This window comes from Microcaecilia unicolor, chromosome 6 (genome assembly GCF_901765095.1).
Source record: "Microcaecilia unicolor chromosome 6, aMicUni1.1, whole genome shotgun sequence".
NCBI classification, from domain to species: Eukaryota; Metazoa; Chordata; class Amphibia; order Gymnophiona; family Siphonopidae; genus Microcaecilia; species Microcaecilia unicolor.
The window spans coordinates 214,872,169-214,893,153 of NC_044036.1; the positions used below are offsets into that span (position 1 = coordinate 214,872,169).

Here is a 20,985-nt window from a genome sequence, read left to right on the forward strand (position 1 = left end):
TGGTGGTGGGAGGTAAAAGGGATAGGGAGATATCAGGCTACGAGGGTGAGGATGGGAGAAAGAGGGAACAGATGCTGGGCTGGAAGGGTGGAGGGAGGGAGACACTGGGAATGGTGGAAAGCATGGGGGAGAGGCCCAGGGAGTGGAGATGGCAAGGAAATAAATGAGAGAACAGTGGTTACAGGGATAGAAATATGGTTATGGTGCGTAGATTGAAGATGGAAAGGAATGATAGGCTGGGAAGGAGAGAGATGGGGAATGGGAGAGCTAGTGGGTGAAAGGAAATGGAAATGTGATAGATATCTGAAAAGTAAAAAGAAGGAAAAGATTTAGAAAGCGGATGAAATTTGAGTGTACAGAGATAGAAAAGAAAAAAGAAAGAAAGAAAGAAAGAAAGAAAGGAAAGAGCTAAAATGGAAAGATCAATATTTCAGAGGCAGGTGAAATGACAGGAGAAAAAAGACAAATGGACAGCTGCTTGAAGAATTAGCAGAAGACAGACAGGAAAGCGGGAAAGAGAAATTGGAACCAACATGATGGAAAAATAAAATGTCCAGACAATAAAGGTAGAAAAATCATTTTATTTTGAATGTTTTAAATGGAATATGTTAGCTTTGGGAAATATGCATAGTGAATGTCTTTTTATTGTGTTAGGTAGAAAAGGAAATTCGCTTTTGTTTTTTTTTTTTCTCCAGTGTTGCAGTGCATGCTGAGGTTCCCAGTTCAATTTTGTCTACATATTTTTATTTCTGATTTGTGATCCCTTGTTCTGTAATTTCTGAGGGTCTGTCAGTGTGACTGTAATGGCAGATGAAGAGATTCGAGAAGAGAGGGAATTGGGGGAGGGCCTTCTTTATTTTCTGCCCTGGTCACCAGCATGGTTAACAGCAGCCCTGACCCTTGCTGTAGCTGGTGGGGATCCCCAAGCCCTACCAGCTGGGGATCTCTTCCGAAGCTGGCCAGAGCTGCCTTCCACCGAGCTTAGCAGATGGGGGCAGCATCCTGGAGCCACTGACAACTAAGCATGTATGGGGTGCTGGCATCAGTGGCTCGAGGAGTTGCTGCAGCCTGCTGGGCTTGGTGGAGAGGAGTTCTGGCCATCTCTAGTGGAGGTCCCCAGCTGACAGACATTGGGGATCCTCATCAGCTAAAGTATTTATATTTTGAGTTGGGAAGTGCTGGGGGAGAGGGGGGAGAGAGAAAATTTTGTGCCCACCAACTTTGTGCTCAGGCCCATCCAAAATTGGTTGTCTGGCTACGCCACTGAGTTGGTGAGGCAAGACTTCCTTTGGCTGAACCCATTCTGACTCTGTGCCATTAAACCATGTTTGTCTATGTGTTCTATAATTTTATTCTTTATAATGGTTTCCAGTATTTTGCCCAGCACCAATGTCAGGTTTACCGGTCTATAATGTCCCAGATCACCCCTAGAACCCTTTTTAAAAATCGGCGTCACATTGGCCACCCTCCAATCTTCAGGCACTATGGACGATTTTAACGACAGGTTATGTATTTCTAACAGCAGATCAGCAATTTCATGCTTGATTTCTTTGAATACCCTTGGATGTATGCCATCCTGTGAAGGTGATTTACTACTCTAATTTGTCAATTTGGTTTAGTACATCTTCCAAGTTCACTGAGATTTCTTTCAATTCTTCCACATCATCACCCTTGAAAACCATTTGCCTTACAGGCAGATCTCTTGCATCTTCTTCCGTAAAGACAGAAGCAAAGAATTCATTCCGTTTCTCCGCTATGGCCTTGTCCTCCCTGAGCGTCCCTTTTGCTCCTTCATGATCAACGGTCCCACGGATTAACTCATAGGCTTTCTGCTTCTGATGTACCTGAAAAAGTTGTTAGTGAGTTTTAGCCTCTGCGGCAAGTTTCTCTTCATATTCTCTTTTTGTCTTCTTTATTAATGCTTTGTGTCTGACTTGCCAGTGCTTATGTTGCTTCTTATTTTCTTTGTGTGGGACCTTTTTCCATTCTTTGAAGGACAATCTTTTGGCTGCAATAGCCTCTTTTATTTCACCTTTTAACCATGCTGGCTGATGTTTTCTTTTCTTTCTACCTTTGCAAATACGTGGAATGCATCTGGACTGGGCTCAAGATAGTATTTTTGAATAATGTCCACACCTGATTGAGTGTCTTAACCATTGCAGCCAAACCTTTTAGTTTCTTTTTAACCATTTTCCTCATTTTATTATAGTTGCCCTTTCGAAAATTACATGCAGCTACATTGCGGGTTCATCCTAGATAGTTGCTTGAACTTAATCATATTATGATCACTGTTTCCCAGGGGACCCAACACCACCACCTCTCGCACTATGCCCTGCTCCAAAATGGCTCCCCTCTCGTCGGTTCCTGGATCAGCTGCTCCAAGAAACAGTCGTTTATTACATCTAGAAATGTTATCTCCCTGGCACTCCCTGATGTAACATTTATCCAGTCAATATCAGGGTAATTGATATCACCCATTAGTATAGCATTGCCCAATTTTCCAATTTTCCAGCTTTCCTAATTTCTGAAAACATTTCTTCATCTGTCTGTTTGTTCTGTCCCGGCAGACAGTAGTACAACCATATAAGAATACTCCTTCCCTTCACACATGGAATTTCTTACCATAATGATTCCACGCTGCTATCTGTCATTTGGAAGGTTTATTTTATTTGACTCAATTCCCTCTAATTGACTCAACCCCTCCTCTAATTTGATCCTCTCTATCATTGTGATGCAGTTTGTACCCTGTTAACACAGTGTCCCATTGATTGTCCTCTTTCCACCAAGTCTCTGTGATGCCAAGTCTACCTCATCATTTAGTGCTATATATTCTAACTCTCCCATCTTATTTTTTAGGCTTCTAGCATTTGTATACAGGCACTTCAAATTGTGTTTTTTCCTTAGATCTACAAGCTGCTTAGAAGTTGAAGGGGATAATGCGCATCCTTTATCCCGTTCTCTCATTAAGGACACCTGGCTTACTTTAAGCAGTGTAGAAACCTCTCTACTGAGATTCCCTGAATGTTCTGTTTCAATAGTATTATTCAAGGATACTTCACACTGAACCATGTGTTCCCAGGTGACTGTCAGCTCCCCCCCCCCCCCCCCCCCATTGTAGTTAAAAAGCTGCTGTATCTCCTTTTTAAAAGTTAGGGCCAGCAGCCTGGTTCCATCCCAGTTAAGGTGGAGCCCATCCTTTCGGAACAGTCTCCCCCTTTCCTAGAATGTCACCCAGTTCCTAACAAATATAAATCCCTCATCCCTGCACCATCGTCTCAACCATGCATTGAGACTTCGGAACTCTGCCTGCCTTTTGGGTCCTGTGCATGGAATGGGGAGCATCTCCAAAAATGCTACCCTGGAGGATCTGGACTGCAGCTTTCTACCTAAGAGCCTAAATTTGGCTTCCAGAACCTCCCTCCCACATTTTCCTATGTCATTGGTACCCACATGCACCAAGACATCTGACTCCTCCTCAGCACTGTCTAAGATCCTGTCTAGGTGACGTGTGGTCTGCCTCCATGTCTCCTTTCTTCTAAGGTAAAATGGTGCTTAAGATAGAACACTTCCTTGAGTGGACTTAGATTCCTGTAGGAATCTAAGTCCAATTGGGTATAACCAAGATTGAATAGGAGAGAGAAGATCTTTGGCTGTGTTAGAAGTAGGGAGCAAGGAAGTCACACTGAGACTGGCTAACAGGAGAGAGAGTTCATCTAGGGAAACAGTAGATGGAGGAGGAAGAGGAGGAGGATGATAGACTAGGGACACAAAAACAGAACAAAGAGAAGATGATAGATGTAAAGCGTGGGGTACAAATGTAACAAAAATAAATAAATAAAATCCACATGTCAGATTGCGATAGAGGACTGAAAGACCAAGGAACAATGAAATAAAGAAAGGCCACCCCCACCTCCAGCTTGGTGGGTCTGATGTAATGGGGGAATACAGAGCCAGGTGGCACTGCTTTGAGGAGGGGATCAATTTTTGCTTGGTTTGAGCCAAGTTTCAGTGATATATAGTAGTTGTATATGATAAGCAGAAGTGTCCTGTGTCATATAGAATGATGATTGAAGAGACCTACCTTTAGTGGGAAATGCTGTTCAGAAAGCTTTGCAAGAGAAACAAGAGGGACTGGCAAAAGGCAGCTTGAAGAATAAGGAAGTTTATCTGAGTGCGGTGGGAATGGATGGTGACCCCACCAAACTGTCAAAGAACCAGGTGACAGAGTTAAAGTCAGTTACCATGAACTGAAACAAGAAAGGAAAGCCTCCAACAGCACCCCAAAGAGCACTGAGTGTGCTCCTTCAGCATAAGCACATGCCCATGGTACGCACCCACTATGTAAGCACCTCAGAGCTTCAGACACTTTATGCAGTAAGGGAAGTGATGTCACCTATTCGAGTTTGCAGGAGTGGAGAAACAAGAGAAATGAAGGGAAGCTCAAAGGGGTAGTAAACAAGCAAACATCAGTAGGAGGAATAGTGCCTTTGTGTTTCCAACACTTTATGCAGAAATGGAAGTGATGTGACCTAATCAGATTTGCAGCAGTGGACAGTGTACCAGTTAGCAGGAACAGAGAAACAAGGAGACCTGATCAGGTCTGCAGCAGCGGAGAGGGTACTCTACTGGTTAGCAGAAACAGAGAAACAAGGAAGACTTGGAGTCTCCTGCAGGCAGCCCTTGCCACCTTCCTTTTCCACTGTCTTTCATACACCAGACTAGTTTTGGTACTCATCAAGAGCTGAACTTCACCACTGGACTCTGTAGGCACTTCTGCAGTGGGCACTCCTTCTATATGGCTTCAGCAGCACACTAGCTAAGCACAGTTTTTCACTTTCACAGCTCTGTCTGGGCTGTCCCCTGCAGATCTCTGCTGGATTCTCCATCCATTTTTAGTACTTTTTGCAAAGGCCCTTTATTAGCTACTGTCTTACCATTGTAATGTAAACTAATGTATACTATTCTTGTGATGGCATCTTTTTCTTTTCCAAAGAGAATTGTGAGAAAATGTGCACTAGCTAAGATTCTATGGGTAAATAGTTATAGTCCAAATACTCAAGGAAGTTTGAAAAATTAGTTTGTGGGTGTCTCCCCTTTGTATAGAAAAGATTCCAATTAAGAAATCCGTAATATCAAATTACACAAAAAGGAACCTCAAAGCTCCAGATAGGGAAAATACATTAGTATTACAAAACCACTATCAAATTAGGAGTGAATTATTATCATTGGTCCCAGAGAGGAGAAAAAAGAATCATAAGCAAAAACTCACATATACATGAGAAAATCAGATGATTTAAAAAGCTCTTTTCCTCCTAAAACCTAACAAAGTGAGAGACACCTTACAACAAACCAATTGCCAGGGATTAACCCGATAAAGACTGTACACGACTGTACATCAATAATTCTATAAGCAGGAACATCCCCCCCGTGAATACACTTATACAAGCCTAACACTCTCTATGTACCCCGGAACTACCTACTATCAGCCAATAATACCACATTCACTTCGGGATGATGTATTTGTTCAAATATTGGTTCAGCTGTAAAACCTGTATACCAAAAAAAAAACCAACCCAAAATACTTAACATAAGGCTGAAGTGGACCCCGTGAAATTAAGCTGTCCACGGCTTGAAGAGAGAGGTGTTCCAGCAATCCAGCATAAACTAATGACACCCTTGAAATATCACCCTTCAACAAGTGCGCCTTGTTTCGCCAAACTTCTGGCTGCCTCAGGAAGGGCACAATAATGGACAGATAAACAAAAAAACTTTAGTCGTAGTCGCTGGTTTCCAAAGATGGCGCAGGGAGATTCAAAGACGCCAAAGCATTTAAACCTTTGAACGTCATGAGCGTAATGAACTGACCAAGCATTCGAAGAGTTGGTCCGACCAATCAAAGACATAGCCACACCTCAAGGAGTGGTCAGCGTCGGATCAATAGTAAGCATTCCATTCAATGTTTCTATTTAATCCTTTCGGTTCCACTGTATTAAACAAATATATCCAGTGTTGTTCTTTTCGCCATAGAATATTTTTAATGTCCCCCCCCCCTCTTACCCAATCTTACTTGATCTATGACCATACATTTTAATTGGTCAAAAGAGTGGAGGAGTGGCCTACTGTTAGGGTGGTGGACTTTGGTCCTGGGGAACTGAGGAACTGAGTTTGATTCCCGGCACAGGCAGCTACTTGTGACTCTGGGCAAGTCACTTAACCCTCCATTGCCCCATGTAAGCCGCATTGAGCCTGCCATGAGTGGGAAAGTGTGGGGTACAAATGTAACAAAAAAAAAAAATGATGTTGGACTTGAACACAATGGTGTGTCATAGGTGCTTCCAATTTCAATTGTGTTATGCAGTGCCGATGTTCAATCACTCTGGTCTTAAATTGACATGTGGTATGCCCCATGTACAAAAGATCACAAGGGCAGTGAAATATAAACACCACATTTTTAGAATCACAAGAAGTGCTACATCTCAGACTATATTTCTTACCAAATGAAGACGTGAAAACAGATCCTTCCATGGTGATCGAACAAATAGAACAATGACCACATTTTTGATGATGTCCTTCTATATGCTGATCAGCCGACCACACATCTGCATAGCTAAGTTGGTCCTATAAATTGTGGTTGCGGGCATAAGACAGCATAAGATGATGATCACAGAAGGTTTGATGGGTAAGCATTATATTCCAATGTTTCCTTAAAATAGCAGCAATCTGTGAAGATCTGTTTGTGTATTTTAAAACACAAGAGATTACCTTCGAGTCACCCTCAACATGCTTTCGATCATTTTGTTGTAATAAAAACTCCCGGTGATTATAAAGGGCTCTTTTGTAAGATTGTTTGATGAGCTTGTCTGGATAGCCTCTTTCCTTAAATTTACTTTTTAACTTAATTGCTGATTCTCGATACTGATCCGAGGTATCACAAATCCGGCGATACCAAAGGAACTGGGAATAAGGCAAGCTACGTTTCAGATGGCATGGATGCATACTATCATCATTTATTCCTTTTATATACCGTTTCTTATTGCAATTACAAAACAGAACGATTTACATTTAAAAATACATCTCATAACCAAACAAATAGGAACACTAGTCAATAATAGGAAAGCACAGCAAACAAAAAAATAATAAGAACATAACTAATAAAACACACCATAACAGGGAAGATAGAGTATCCTGATAGTGAGGTTGCAAAAGAGATTGTAGTAGATCGGGTATCTTTAAATAACAATAAAAATCAGACAAAAGATTGCCAATTAATACTGTCAAGTACTAAGCATGATGTACTTAGGAACAACAAACATAGTTTGAAATGTCTATATGCGAATGCCAGGAGCCTAAGAAATAAGATGGGGGAGTTAGAATATATTGCACTAAATGAAAAATTAGATATAATAGGCATCTCTGAGACCTGGTGGAAGGAGGATAACCAGTGGGACACTGTCATACCGGGGTACAAATTATATCGTAGTGATAGGGTGAATCGGATTGGTGGAGGGGTAGCATTGTATATTAACGAGAGCCTTGAATCAAATAGATTGAAAATTCTGCAGGAAGCAAAACACTCCTTGGAATCACTGTGGATTGAAATTCCATGTGCAAAGGGGAAAAGGATAGTGATAGGAGTGTACTACCGTCCGCCTGGCCAGGACGAACAGACGGATGCGGAAATGTTAAAGGAAATCAGGGACGCAAACAAACTGGGCAACACAATAATAATGGGGGATTTCAATTACCCGCATATAGACTGGGGTAATGTAACATCTGTACACGCAAGGGACATAAGATTTCTTGATGAAATCAAGGACAGCTTCATGGAACAGCTAGTTCAGGAGCCGACAAGAGAAGGAAAAATACTAGACTTAGTCCTTAGTGGTGCTCATGATCTAGTGCAGGGGGTAACGATACGAGGGCCGCTTGATAACAGTGATCATAATATGATCGGTTTTGATATTGGCATTGAAGGAAGTGAAACTAGGAAATCAAGTACGCTAGCGTTTAACTATAGAAAGGGTGATTACGACAAAATGAGAAAAATGGTGAAAAAAAGACTGAAAGGAGCAGCTCGCAGAGTAAAAAACTTGCATCAGGCGTGGATGCTGTTTAAAAACACCATCCTGGAGGTTCAGGACAAATATATTCCACGTATTAGAAAAAAGGGAAAAAAGACTAAACGTCAGCCGGCGTGGCTAAACAGTAAGATAAAGGAAATCATTAGAGCCAAAAAACAATCCTTCAGAAAGTGGAGAAGAGAACCAACTGAAAGTAACAGGATAGATCATAAGGAATGCCAAGCCAAATGCAAAGCGGAGATAAGGAGGGCAAAAAAGGACTTTGAGAAGAAATTAGCGTTGGAAGCAAAAATACATAGTAAAAACTTTTTTAGATACATTAAAAGCAGGAAACCGGCCAAAGAGTCGGTTGGGCCGCTGGACGAAAATGGTGTTAAAGGGGCGATCAAGGAGGACAAAGCCGTAGCGGAGAAATTAAATGAATTCTTTGCTTCGGTCTTCACCGAGGAGGATTTGGGGGGGACACCGGTGCCGGAAAGAATATTTGAAGCGGGGGAGTCGGAGAAACTAAACAAATTCTCTGTAACCTTGGAGGATGTAATGGGTCAGTTCAGCAAGCTGAAGAGTAGTAAATCACCGGGACCTGATGGTATTCATCCCAGAGTATTAATAGAACTAAAAAATGAACTTGCGGAGCTACTGTTAGAAATATGCAATCTGTCCCTAAAATCGAGTGTAATACCGGAAGACTGGAGGGTAGCCAATGTTACTCCGATTTTTAAGAAAGGTTCCAGAGGAGATCCGGGAAATTATAGACCGGTGAGTCTGACGTCGGTGCCGGGCAAGATGGTGGAGGCTATTATTAAGAATAAAATTGCAGAGCATATACAAAAACATGGACTGATGAGACAAAGTCAGCACGGATTTAGTGAAGGGAAGTCTTGCCTCACCAATCTAATGCATTTTTTTGAGGGGGTAAGCAAACATGTGGACAATGGGGAGCCGGTTGATATTGTATATCTGGATTTTCAGAAGGCGTTTGACAAAGTGCCGCACGAAAGACTCCTGAAGAAATTGCAGAGTCATGGAATCGGAGGTAGGGTATTATTATGGATTAAGAACTGGTTGAAAGATAGGAAGCAGAGAGTAGGATTGCGTGGCCAGTATTCTCAGTGGAGGAGGGTAGTTAGTGGGGTCCCGCAGGGGTCTGTGCTGGGTCCGTTGCTTTTTAATGTATTTATAAATGACCTAGAGATGGGAATAACTAGTGAGGTAATTAAATTCGCCGATGACACAAAATTATTCAGGGTCGTCAAGTCGCAGGAGGAATGTGAACGATTACAGGAGGACCTTGCGAGACTGGGAGAATGGGCGTGCAAGTGGCAGATGAAGTTCAATGTTGACAAGTGCAAAGTGATGCATGTGGGTAAGAGGAACCCGAATTATAGCTACGTCTTGCAAGGTTCCGCGTTAGGAGTTACGGATCAAGAAAGGGATCTGGGTGTCGTCGTCGATGATACGCTGAAACCTTCTGCTCAGTGTGCTGCTGCGGCTAGGAAAGCGAATAGAATGTTGGGTGTTATTAAGAAGGGTATGGAGTCCAGGTGTGCGGATGTTATAATGCCGTTGTATCGCTCCATGGTGCGACCGCACCTGGAGTATTGTGTTCAGTACTGGTCTCCGTATCTCAAAAAAGATATAGTAGAATTGGAAAAGGTACAGCGAAGGGCGACGAAAATGATAGTGGGGATGGGACGACTTTCCTATGAAGAGAGGCTGAGAAGGCTAGGGCTTTTCAGCTTGGAGAAGAGACGGCTGAGGGGAGATATGATAGAAGTGTATAAAATAATGAGTGGAATGGATCGGGTGGATGTGAAGCGACTGTTCACGCTATCCAAAAATACTAGGACTAGAGGGCATGAGTTGAAGCTACAGTGTGGTAAATTTAAAACGAATCGGAGAAAATTTTTCTTCACCCAACGTGTAATTAGACTCTGGAATTCATTGCCGGAGAACGTGGTACGGGCGGTTAGCTTGACGGAGTTTAAAAAGGGGTTAGATAGATTCCTAAAGGACAAGTCCATAGACCGCTATTAAATGGACTGGAAAAATTCCTCATTTTTAGGTATAACTTGTCTGGAATGTTTTTACGTTTGGGGAGCGTGCCAGGTGCCCTTGACCTGGATTGGCCACTGTCGGTGACAGGATGCTGGGCTAGATGGACCTTTGGTCTTTCCCAGTATGGCACTACTTATGTACTTATGTACTTATCTAAATTAATACAAATAAAATACAGTTTAGCCTGGACTTTAACACCTACCCTACTCTTATAGATTCTGTTCGATATGATTGATAAAAAGAAAAGTCTTCAGCAGTTTTCGAAAAAGAGTGTAAGATTTCTCCAATATAATCTCTTTTGGATGTCCGTTCCAAAGAGTAGGCGACAGAAAGAAGAACGCCAATGCACGCGTGGATTCCCATTGAGCCTTAGTAGGCAAAGGAATGACTAGCCTATTGTCTGTTAGTGATCTGAGAGTCCGTGCAGGAGAATAGGGAATTGTCAAGTTGGATAAATAGCTAGGATTAAGTAGATGAAATGCCTTATGTGTTAAGACAAGCACTTTAAATTTGACTCTTGTTTCAATCGGAAGCCAAGGCAGTTGATATAATAAAGGTGTTATTCTGTCATCTCTCCGTGCCCTACAGATCATACGTGCTGCTGTATTTTGAATTCTTTGTATTCTTTTTAAATTCACTTTGGCAATCCCTGCATAGATAACATTACAATAATCTAACCGTGATGTAATATACGCATACATCAATGTTTCTAAAGAGTCTCTACTTATTAAATTTCTAATTGAACGGAGCTTCCTTAAGTGAAAAAAGGACTTTTTAACTACATCAGATATTTGTTCCTCAAAAGTTAAGGCAGAATCAATAATGACCCCTAGATATCTAAAGGATTTAACTGTAGGAATACTTTGTCCAAATAGCGTGGGCACTACTGATGGAATAGTTCCATGTCCTACTATCCATGAAGTGGTTGTCTTATCTGGATTTAGTACTAAGTGATGTACTGCCAACCATTCCGCCACTTTATCAAGACACATTTGAATTGGTGAAAGATCTATACTGGATGGTTGGACATAATGAATAAGAAGAAAGTCATCAGCATACGAATAAGAACTGATGCCCATTTTTTGAATGAGTAATGCCAAGGGACTAACGTACAGATTGAACAACAACGGTGACAAAACCGATCCCTGGGGCACTCCACATGATAAATTAAATAACTTAGACCAAGATTGCTGTTGGACAACTTTGTATGAGTGATCTTTGAGAAAGGATGTAAACCATTTCATGATTGTTCCTTAGAAATCAAACAAAATAAAACATGGAAAAGAAAATAAGATGATACCTTTTTTATTGGACATAACTTAATACATTTCTTGATTAGCTTTCAAAGGTTGCCCTTCTTCCTCAGATCGGAAATAAGCAAATGTGGTAGCAGATAGTATATATGAGAGAAACATCAAAGCATTACTTTGACAGTCTGACAGAGTGGGAGGGTGGGGGTATGCATGGGGTCATCAAAGCATTTCATTGATATCAAACATATAAATGGCAAGCGACCGTACTCACTCGCAAATGCGCAATAGACTTCCCTCTCTGTCCCGCCCCCGCATCAATACGCGAACGCCCATCTCCATGGGCGTCTATCTCCGAGAACAGGTACGTGAAGGGGCGGGGCACACCATATTTTGGAAAAAATGGGCGTCCATCTTTTTTCCGATAATACAGTTTGTGCCAGCCAAACGCATTGGATTTGTGTGGATTTGAGCTGGGCGGTATCGTTTTTCAGCGATAATGGAAACCAAAGGCGCCCAGCTCAAAAACGAACAAGTCCAAGGCATTGGGTCGTGGGAGGGGCCAGGATTCATATTGCACTGGGCCCCCTCACATGCCAGGACACCAATAGGGGGCACTTGTAACAAAAAAAACAGCTAACTACCTTTGAAGTCCATAGCTCCCTTCCCTGGGTGCTGAGCCCCCCAAATCGCCCCCAAAACCCACTGCCCACAAGTCTATACCATTACCATAGCATTTATGGCTGAAGGGGGGCACCTAGATGTGGGTACAGTGGGTTTTGGGGGCGGTTTGGAGGGCTCCCATTTACCACCACAAGTGTAACAGGTAGGGGGGGATGGGCCTGGGTCCACCTGGCTGAAGTCCACTGCGCCCACTAACAACTGCTCCAGGGACCTGCATACTGCTGTGATGGAGCTGGGTATGACATTTGAGGCTGGCATACAGGCTGGAAAAAAAGTTTTTAAAGTTGTTTTTTTGGGTGGGAGGGGGTTAGTGACCACTGGGGGAGTCAGGGGTGGTCATCCTCGATTCCCTCCGGTGGTTATCTGGTCATTTAGGGCACTTTTTTGGGACTTGTTCGTGAAAAAAAAGGGTCCAAAAAAAGTGACCCAAATTCGCACTAAGACGCCTTCCTTTTTTCGATTATCGGCCGAGGACGGCCATCTCTCCTTGGCCAATAAACACGCCCCAGTCCCGCCTTCACCACACCTCCGACACGCCCCCATCAACTTTGGCCGTTTCCGCGACAGATTGCAGTTGAAGACGCCAAATCGACTTTCGATTATAACAATTTGGGCGCCCACGGGAGAAAGATGCCCATATCCTGATTTGGGTCAAATATGGGCTTCTTTCTCTTTTGAAAATAAGGCGGTTAGAGAACCCTGAAGAGGTGTAAACATGCTGATCTTCAAACTGGACCATGAAGATGTTCGCAAGAGAGGGGGCAAACGAAGCCCCCATAGCAATTCCCGAAATCTGAAGGTAAAGTTCATCATCAAAAATGAAATGGTTGTTATATAATGCCATCTCCACCAATTCAATTAAAAAATCTGTAGGGACTACATGAGGACGGGGTCACATTTCTAAAGCTTTTTCCACAACTTCCAAAGCTTCCCTCTGTGGGATAGAAGTATACCATGAGTGGACATCAAGGGTAGCTAGCAGGGTGTTTTCATTTATCTGTAATCTGCCCAAGATCTGTAGAAAATGAGAAGTGTCTTTAATGTATGCAGGTATCTCTTGAACCAGAGGATGTAACAATAGTTACAGTGTCATCTCTTTTATATGACCTTAATTTAGGGCTTCCCAAACCTGTCCTGGGGAATCCACAGCCATTCAGACTTTCAGGATACTGGCTGAGATCAGTTTAGTTTATTCAAAGTTGTGCTATACTGCCTTTCTTACAAATAAAATGAATACATGCATGTTGGTTGTAGGTATCCTGAAAACCTGACTGACTGTGCGATTACCCAGGACAGGTTTGGGAATTCCTAGCTTAATCTTTCATCCACAATGCTGAACCCTTGACCACCTGGCCTGAAGTTGGTGTTACTTGTTAGGCCACAGTGAACACATGCTAAATAGTTCATCCATAAAAATAGGCCATGGTGGTAATTCTGAAAAGTGGTACCTCAAAGGGGTGTGCTTACCGTCAGTTCTATAATGGCTTCAGGGTGTACAAAAGCCCTGATAGAATAGCAGTGTAAATCCATTTTGGTGCACCTAATGGTAGGTGCAGTCACTTGTGCCATGTCAATGGCAGGCATAAATGGGCGCTCCTAAGTGCGCCTTGCAATGTGTGCAGCTGCTAGTATTCTATGAGTTGTGTGCATTGCTAGGTGACAAGCCCATGCTTCTCCCATATTTATTCTCTCTTGCAGTTGTGCACTATGGGGCCCTTTTACAGAGTGATGGTAAGCCTAATATGGGTTTACTGCAAGCTAATCTGGAACTACCGCTGGCTGAATGTGGGCACTGGCGGTAGTTCCATCCCTGGCACATTCCATTTGCCACTATACAGAAAATAGCTAGCTATTTTCCAGCGTGGTGCTAACCCAGCAGTAATCAGGCAGTGCCATATGCTACCTGGTTACTGCCGGATTAGCACGGGAGCCCTTAATGCCACCTCAATGAGTGGCATTAAGTGCTCCCCCCACATGGCCACACGGTAAGTGAAATCTTACTGCATGGCCATGTCATTTTTTTGGCTTTTTTACCCACCATGGTAAAAAAGAGCCCCTGCTGCTAGTGCAGGGCCCTTTTTACTGCAGATTGATAAAAGGACCCTTTGCGATATAGGTGCACCGTTTAAATAATAGCACCTAGCTCCTAAGAATGTGAATGTGATGTAATTTACATGCATAGGTGCACCTAGTCTATAAATTAGTGTACATACATGGTGCCTACATTTAGGGGTCCCTTATAGAATTGTTCTTTTATACTTTTCCTGCACACCCACTAAATCCGAATTTGCATCTGACGTCTTTGTTAATATTTGCATACCTGCTAATTTTAGTGTATACATGTCAATACCTTCATGGATCTGTTTAGTATGAATACTAGTGCCTTGATGCATACCACACTACTCTGCATGTATGATAAATGGCCTAAGAAAACATGCAAAGTTTTAGTGCATAGGTCCCTATGTCAGTATGAGAAATATTTTATGTGATAACACAGTTTTTTAATTTTCTATAATTATCTGGATCACATTCCCAGACCCTTATCTATTGTAGAAGTCAATATTAAGTCACTTGATATCTGATTATCTCTAACTGGATATTCAACAGGATATCTGGTTAAGTCAGACATTTTGAATATAGCCATTTAAAACTTAGCAGGAATGTTCATCCAGTTATCTTAGGCATATCTATAGCTGATTTAACTGCATATCAGCACTATCTAAACATTTGTGTCATGTTCCCAGTCCACTTCTGTGCCTTTCCATGTTTAACTGATTGAGAAAATTTAACTAGCATCCAGGATGGGAGGGAGGGGGGATTTTAAAAAGCATGCATTATGAAATTAGGAATTATGAAATGCTATAGTCCCTCCAGTCCTCACATGATAAATTGATAATCCCAATGGGGAATGCCATAAGTTTGCAAAAGACTCAGAATCAGGCTTTTTCAGTATTAGCCCCAAAATGATAGGATGGACTCCCATGGTATGTTGAGATTCATGGATGATTTTATGTTTTGAGAAGCAGGTGATAGCATGGCTTTTTCCCCCCAAGTTCATCCCTTCATATAATTTAAATAAGTTTGTTCACTGTGGGTTAGAGGGTTGGTTAGTTTGGAGAATATTGGAAGGGTTTTATGTATGACATGGAGGGACATTTTAGAAAGGACATCCAACTCAGAATGTGGATGACCTAGTCAGTACCTCACAAATGGACATCCCTCTCACATGTATTTTAGAACAGGATGCAGCCTGTTCTAAAATACATGTCAGATAGACCTCCATATGCTGGAAACTTCTAACATGAACATCCATTTTACAAACTGAAACATCCAGGGCAAAATGATGGACATAGACATTCATGTAGAAGAATAGCCTAATGGTTAAAGCAGCCAGTGATAAGTCACAGAAGAGATCTAGAGGCTGCTGGTTTAAGTCCCACTGCAGCTTTCTGTAATTTTTATTTTAATTGTGAGCACTCCAAGGACAGAAAAATACCTACTGTGACTTCCTTTATCTCCATTCAGAGGAGAACTGCTCAATCAGAGCACCTTTCTGTAACCTGGACATACCAAGTACCAGGTCTAAACACAGACATCATTGATGTCCCTTCTCTTTCTGCAATGGGAGCGGGACATCCATCTTTTGGTCCATCCCTAGTTCTCCCACACCACTCCTCCTTGCCACATGGATATACTGTAGTGTTAGACATCCATATTCTGGCTTTATAAAATCGATATTTGGACATCCATGCATCCATGTCTAAATGCCGGTTTTCGGACAGCCAAAACAGAATAGAGCTTGTAAAATAAGCATATTTACTGTAAGTTTTATCTTTAAGTTTACATAGTGTTTGCTAAGCTTGACTACATGAAATGAAATGCACCCAGTTAACTCCTGAGCTGCTTAACAAGATAAATGCTTTTGAATATCAACCCCATAGTATGTAATGAGTTGTGCTTACATTTTTCTGAAATTAGAATATCACATCCAGCAACAATATAGGGGCTTTAGTTCTGTTCCATGTACCACAGAAGCTACACTGGTCTGTTCTTTCCGTCTTTTTTATGTGTATTAGAAATTATCTTATGCACAGACCACTATCCCTTGTTGATAGTATCTTGTCTAACTCTTTCCTGTACCTTTCTATGGAAAGGAAGGCCACTCCTGAGGCTGCTGAGGCAGGGCAGACGGTGCTGTTCTAGTTCATTTATTCTGAAAGAGGAAGAAGTAATAGTTTTATGGTCTGTAAGAAAGCATACTATCTGTCTCTCAAAAATTACTCCGCATGCGAGTGGTGGCATTCCAACAAAAACAACCCTTCCTGAAATAAAACCTGTGTAACAAATGACTGACCTAGTACACATATTGTAGCAGATGAATTCATAGCAAAAGTTCCAAGTCTCCACATCTCCAGAACACTGTCCTAAAATCCCAAGCATGCCTTGACATGCTCAGGATTGTAGGAGAGTGTACAATCCTTTTTGAGTTTACGCTAGTGATTCCTGTACTTTGTAAAGTACCTTCTACAATCCTTTCTGCGAGTACTCTAATGATTCCTGTCATAGGCGTGCAGTATAAGAGGCTTGGGGAGGCATCCACAGCAGGATGGATCAGCTGTTTCTATAGAAATGCTAAATAATATTAGTAGTAGTTCTCCTGAGTCCTGCTGCTCTGGGGGGTTTAAATAGCAGAGCTTAAGTGAAAGCCGTCTCTAGCCTTGTGCACAACCAGTTGTAATTTAATTATCTTACTGCTGGGAGAGCAGAGCAGGGGGGTTGGCTGGAGGTGTCCTGGGTTGCCAGGGAGATATTTAACTAGGATCATGAATTCCTGCACATGAGCAGTTCACACCAAAGAGACTTGCACTGACCCCTGAAATTTTAAAAGTGCTAAAAATAAGTTTTTAAAGTATTTGCATTAAATCTAATTGCAGAATTTAGGTGCTAGGAAGTGGGATTGGTATGCTATGTACTCAAATTTTCTCAAGCCATATGCAAATTAGTCCGTTTTTAGGCGGTTCTCATTTGCATATTTATGGGTAAAAATTGTTGGAAATGTTTACAGCCTTAATATTAGGGCATGGCTCTGATCAAAAATGTAAACTTTGATCCAAAAACAAAGTGTTTAGCTAGTGTTTTTGACTAAAAAATCCAATTAGAGTGTCTGTATGTTAATCTGCATTCAAATAGAGCTCTCTGATTAGATAAGCAGCTCCTGTTAGAAAATCTGCCCGGGAACAGAGAGGAGAGGAGAGAATCAATGGGTGGGTGGGTGTGGATGGCTGGAGGGGGGGGGGGCAGGGGAGAGGAGAGAATCAATGGGCGGGTATGGATGGCTGGAGGGGGCAGGGGAGCGAGGACAAGAAATGAAGAAGAAAGGCAGAAAGTAAAGAAATAAATGGAAAAGAACTGGAAGCCCTGGAAACGGAGTTAAACAAAGGTAGAAAAGATCATTTTATTTTCTTTATAGTGTTTGGAATATGTCCACTTTGAGAATCAGGTGCTCAACATTAAATGTTTATATTTATTTACTTATGTATGGCATTTTATCCCACATTAAACATGAATTAGGATGTTTTGTGGCTCTACATGAGAATTGTGATATTATGATCCTTGTTTCATATTGTTGACGGTCTGCATTTTCCGTATGGGTGATTTATTGGTGTATTAGGTTCTGCCCAGTGTAATATTTATGGTACAGTAAGGTTCTGAGTGTGTTTTTGCACAAAGTTGTGCATAGTATTTTGTAGTTGAGCGATTGTGGTTAGCATATGCTTTGAGCAACCACTTTATTCTTTGACATATGATACATATCTAATATCTAAATTTAATAAAAGGTATTAATTGTGACTTTTATTTATTTTTTTTTTCTGTGTGTTATCAGTCAATTATGGATTTAAGCTCCACCCCTGGCCTCATCCCTAACCCCGCCCCCTTTAGCCTCTCCAAACAGTTGGGCCACCGACCGCCTATGATTCCTGTACTTTATAAAATACCTTGTAATCTGAATTTTCATTGGGTAGTCTTGCTTGAATCTTATGTCTTTCCTTTTCATGCATATTTATTTTTCTTCATTGATAGTACCAGATGGACTCTATCTCCTAGCTTCCAGGTTAGTATTCATACATCAGCTGGAACAGCTAATTCAACTGCAAAGTGCTGCAGCAAACAATATTACTAGAGAACCAAATAGGCCAGAAAAACATTCTGCCCTGGATTTCTTCCCTTGGAAACAACCCAAAAAGAGATGAGCTACCACCCCTTAGAGAAAGAGGAACCTCACCATCCCAAAAAATGTAGAAAGCATCGAAATAATTATACCACTAAGGCTTTCTAATAATCCAACATTAACACATGGTGGTATCATTCCTGCAATACTACTGATTTACAGCTAGAACCAAGGAATAAACCATTATGGTGCCTTCCAAGTATGAAAGGTTTAACCATTTGATCACCCTAGGCAAACACAGACATTGGGCTCCACATTAAGGGTCAGCTTTAGCAATTGAGGGGCCCTGTGCAGACCAGTTTGGTGGACTGCCCACCTCCTGGGACTTAAGATTTTAAATGAGGTATTAGGCATTTATTTATTTATTTATTTAAGACTGACCCTGTAAGGAGGTGAAGTTGAAAAGGCAAGAAAATGGCTCTATCCCTCTGAGAAGCACGAAACCAAAAGGCAAGAAGGCGTGAGAGAGAGATGTAAAGGCTGGCTGGCAGTGTGGCAGGAGGAGTATAGAGCATCAGTGCTGAGGAGCATGATTACCAAAGGGAGGGGGAGGAAGAGAGGAGCAGATGGAGATGGAGAGAGAGATGGAAATGGAAGGAGAAAAGAAGCTTTAACATTTGGTCAGCAGCCATTTGGAAAGCAGCCACCCTTGTGGCCTTGCTTACATTGTAATAAAAACTCCCCAAAATTGCTCCCACGTGGTTCTGACTACAGAGGGAATCCAGCAGAGGAGAAAGTAGCAGGCAAGAAGCACTGCTTGTTCAGTTGTTCTGCTGACTAAAGGACAGTGCATTGAAGGGAGAAGAGAACAGACATATCTTTCCAGGCAGCAGTGGCTTTGGCCCTCTCTTTGCTTTATACCAGCAGCTGACTTAGCATGGCAAAAATTTGCCACTGAATTAACACATGTAAGAGAACTCCTCCTAAATATTTGGGCCATGCTTGTGCCTTGCTTGCCTACACCTTTAGCTTGCTCTGTTCTCATGGAAAATACTCAGTAAATGTTTCAGTCGATACCTGCTTACTCTCTCCAACCATATGTTCTGACTATGAGAGACATAGTTTCTAGTTAAGAATCCAATGATTCCTTACATTTAGATTCAGATTCACTTTTTGAAATCATTTGTGTATTAGATCTTGGTCTACTTGTAGTTTTTAAAAGCCTCTTTGCATTTTTCATTGTTTTTGTGATCTTTCAACTAGTTTTCCCTTGTTTAATGGTACAGGCCTTAGCAGAGGTTTTTCTGTGTGTGCTACCATGTCCCTGATGTAGGGGTGTGCCATTTACTTTTTGTGTATACAAGGGCAGTGGATTCTGCTTCAACATATCTCTTGCCTATTTGGTATTCTTTGCAACAAGAGACAATTATAATCAGTGCATTTTTTTCTAGCAAAAAAGGTGCCAGTACTCAAATGTTAGGCCACCCTTTAGGGGTAGGGTGATCACCCACCCCACAATAGCCGGGACCCTGCAACCAGTCAAAGAATCTATGACAAGGCAGAATTGTTGTGTAGGGTCTGAGCTCTTTAATTAAAAGTTGGGGTCCATGGGTCAATTTTAGCAGACAATGGAAAAGGTGCCGGTGCTCAGTACCCCCTCAAAAAAAGCCCTGATTATAATATAGTTAATGGGTCAGAAGCAAACAGTTGTTCTGACACGTCCATGAAGACAGTTCAGTCCATGTAGGATGATCCATAGGTAAATGAACTCCCAGATTCTGCATATATCTTGGAGAGATATAATGTCACAAAATCAGTTACTAAATTTCTTCCTGGCCAAAAATGATACCATATTTATTAAAACATGCAACACATTTCAATGTACGACTGTTCCACTTTCTTTTATTACATCTCCTTGTTAAAGTTGTCCTGTGTTGGTATACAAATAAAGTCACAACACAAAGTATCAACAACAATAAGAAAGTGCATTATTCATTCTGAGGGTAATTTTATAACAGGCTGTCTAAGTTGTGTGGCAGTTAAACACATAAGTTATACCAATTCTGAAAGAGAAAGTATATATGTACTTTCAATTTTAAAATTATCCCACAGGAAATACATACATACACATTTACACCTGCTCTGAGACATGTGCAAGTTCACAGTTTTATTTTACATGCTTGTGTGTGTATTTTATAAATATATGCATAAGTCCAAATCCCGCCCAAACCTCACCTCCAGGAACATCCCTGACTAGATTGCTCAGACTTATGTACATACAGAGTGTATGTGAATATGGTTAAGGGAACAAATAGGCTGATGATCCACAATATCTAGAACAGAGCAGAAAAGAAGCAGATCACAAGGGTGAAATCCAAGAGGTCTAATTTATTCACCACACATATAAATATCAAATCATAAAATAAATAAGAGCCCGCTCTTGTTTCGCCCTTTCAAGGACTGCATCAGGGTCTTCAGTGACAAAACCTGAAGCTGGTTCCACAGAATATCACCTACAGATAAAAACAGATTCACTTCCAAAGAAGTAGCACAAGTCCAGTGGTGAATCCACCATTGTTGCTTCCCAGAGAAATGTCCTCTTCTTTCAGAGCTTCTCAGAAAAGCCCCTCACGCAGCCCTGGTAAGGTCAAAACAAGATTTTGTCAGCCTCTCATTTATTTTATGATTTGATATTTATATGTGTGGTGAATAAATTGGACCTTTTGGATTTCACACTTGTGGA

General features: G+C 41.6%; 1 protein-coding gene across 4 annotated transcripts in view; it reads left to right on the forward strand.

Moving 5' to 3' along the window:
- The window catches only part of GRIN1 (glutamate ionotropic receptor NMDA type subunit 1), a 703,940-nt gene that overhangs the window by 161,971 nt on the left and 520,984 nt on the right, over positions 1-20,985 (forward strand). The gene's annotated exons all lie outside the window — the stretch shown is intronic.